Source organism: Panthera onca, chromosome D3, assembly GCF_046562875.1.
Source record: "Panthera onca isolate mPanOnc1 chromosome D3, mPanOnc1 haplotype 2, whole genome shotgun sequence".
In the NCBI taxonomy this organism is placed as follows: Eukaryota; Metazoa; Chordata; class Mammalia; order Carnivora; family Felidae; genus Panthera; species Panthera onca.
The window spans coordinates 66,735,902-66,738,652 of record NC_138350.1 but is presented as its reverse complement, the minus strand read 5'-3'; the positions used below and the strand labels follow the sequence as shown (position 1 = coordinate 66,738,652).

The 2,751-nt window shown below is 48.7% G+C and overlaps 1 non-coding gene across 1 annotated transcript; it reads right to left on the bottom strand.

Annotated features, from left to right (window-relative positions):
- Positions 1 to 439: 439 nt before the first annotated feature.
- On the bottom strand, positions 440 to 524 carry TRNAQ-UUG (transfer RNA glutamine (anticodon UUG)). The gene has a single exon. It is a non-coding gene; the product is annotated as a tRNA-Gln (tRNA).
- Between the last annotated feature and the right edge of the window lie 2,227 nt (positions 525 to 2,751).

Below are 2,751 nucleotides of genomic sequence, written 5' to 3'. Positions count from 1 at the left end.
GGCCCCAGGAGCTGTCTCTCACTGTCCCCAGTCCTCCCACCCTAACCACACACCACACTTGGCCGCAGACCACATGGAAAACACCAGAAATATCAAGACCACTGCTATTTCCTCCAGGCCTTTACCACTCGAACAGCGAGGTCCTCTGACTCTCCCAGGTCTGAAATGAGAGTGAAAAGGCCCCCATGGAGAGAGGAAGGAGAGTGAGCCAGGCTCCACAGAAAGGTGGTGTCCCTACCTCTCCCGGAGGCTGTTGCCATGCCCGACCAACTCTCTGTCGGAGAAAGTTGGTGGAAGGTAAATTAAAAAAAAATTTTTTTTTAATGTTTATTTATTTTTGAGAGAGAGAGAGAGAGACAGAGCATGAGCAGGGGAGGGGCAGAGAGAGAGGGAGACACAGAATCCAAAGCAGGCTCCAGGCTCCGAGCTGTCAGCACAGAGCCCGACGCGGGGCTCGAACCCACGAACCTTGAGATCAGGACCCGAGCCAAAGTCGGACGCTCAACCGACTGAGCCACCCAGGCGCCCCAACATTAAAAAAAAATTTAAAGAAGGCTCCAGCCCTGGCCAGCTGCCTTGAGGCACAGACTAGATAGAGGTTGCTGGTTTCATGCAGTCATACGTGGCTCGGCAGTGGCCAACTCTGTTGGGTGAGGAACATGGGCTTGGTTTTAAGGCCCTACGGTAAATTCTGACCTGCCTCCTGAAAAAAAACAAAAACCAAACCGAAACAAACAGTGAGGAAGAATGAAGAGGCATGCCCTCTCGTGGAGAAAGAGCACACTCAGCTCTTCGGAGGTGGCCAGCGGGTCAAGAATCATGCCATTGAACTCTATCTCTTGAGAGATGGGGAAACCAAGGGAAACCTTTCTGGAAAGGGCAACTAATGTATCTGAGTCACACAGGAAACTGTGGCCCAGCCCTGAGCCCTTTGCTCAGCCTGAAAAGAATCGAAGGAGAGACAGTGAGAATGAAGAAGGGCCCCACGTAGCAACTTCCTTGCAAAGACCATCATGCTGTTGAGATGGTTGTTTTGGAAATGATTCAAGGAGGAAGGCTCTAGAAGGCCTTCCATGCTGTGTGGATGCTCAAGGTTTTTGCTGTTTTTAAAGAGGCACGGCTCTTGTTTTCCCCACAGGCTTAACTTGGTTGAAGGCCACCAGTCAGAAGCAGGAAAGGCAGGTTCCCGAAGCATTTGGGGAAGGCAATTCCCTGTGAGATGCGTCCCCCGCTCCCACAGCCACTCGGCTGCCTGTTTTCTTCCTCCGCTTGCTTCATAAAGGTCTGAGAGAATAGCCTAAGCCAGCCAATACAATTCAGGCGGTTCTGCTTGCAATAGGCGGCAGTATTTAAATAAGGTTTCAATAGGAAGAAAAAGTCTCTTCGGACTCGGTCTGTGATGTAGTTATCAGGAGGAGAAATTTGCAGAACCCATTACCTGCCACTCCTTCCCCCAGGAAATCCCTTGTTTGCGGAGCGTGAATCTCTCTGGCTTTTCCTGGATTTTTCTCTCTGGATCGTGCCGGGTAAACATCTGCCTCACACCGTGTGTTTATAAGAAGAGGCATTTGTGGCTTTGATTGTTTAGAGGTTTCTGCGGAACACATGTGCCCTGCGCTCTTTCTCTCTCCCTCGCCTTCCCCTGTCCACCCCGCCTGTTCCCCCCCTCCCCCCCACCCCAAGCAAACAACCGTGGATGTTTCCTTGGGTCTTTTTGGCCTCACAGCACATTCTTCCATCCAGAACAAGGAAGATACACTTTGGAACTTGCCTGCCCTGCCTTGGGATAGGCTTTTTCATTGCAAGGGCAGTAGGTCTTAATTGTACTGCTGTTTTGATTTATTTCACAAAAATTTGCTCAGCATCTCTTGTGTGCGGAATGTTGAGGTGGATATGGCGAGCTCTGTCAGGAGCCCCAGTCCTTGTCCCAAGATGCTTATGGTCGTGTTGAAGACACAGCTTGTACACATTAAGCACTTGGTCTTAGCTCGCATATGGACCGTAGAACTTTGGAGGGACAGGGCGTCTGTCACCGTCTTTGTTATTGTTAGCCAGAGTGAGCCTCCCATCTGGAGTCCTCAGGTAGTTCAAAGCCACCCATGGACCAGGTCTTTCAATTATCTACTCATGGGAAAGAGTGTGACAGTTTCCTTGCTCGAATATTCCTGTGGCACATATCCTGTCATGGCTGACTCAGGCCACTGGTATCATCATAGTAAAAAACAAAAACCAAAACCAAAACCACTGCTATTAACTGGAACTCAACAAAATTCCTCGTAGATACATTTTTTGTTTGTTTGTTTGTTTGTTTTTTTGGTATGACTCCAATTTGGGTTAGAAGCAAGTCACAAGAAAATAATGTTATCGAACACCTAGTAAAAAGAGGGAAAAAAAAAAAAGACAAAACAAAACTTGTCTCAGATTTCATCCAAGCCCCTCATCTCCTTCGCCTCCAGCTACAGCTTGGACAGGGAGCACCCCTGTCTTCAGAGAAATGACCAGAAAAACCCACTGTCAGCCAAGAAAGTTGTGTGATGCCAAGTAGTCGGGGCTTTCTGCCAGAGGAAGTAGACCCAGACATCTAAGAGCTATTTCTCACAACCTGAGAGGGTTTTCTGCTTTATCTTCAGCTTCTAGAAAACACAACCCACAATCCCGTTCACCTATCCTGGATATTCTGATGGGGGGAGGGTTATGGTTCAGATGATTCACCTAGTGACAGCTGAGCTTCTCTTGAAGCCAATGTTGACG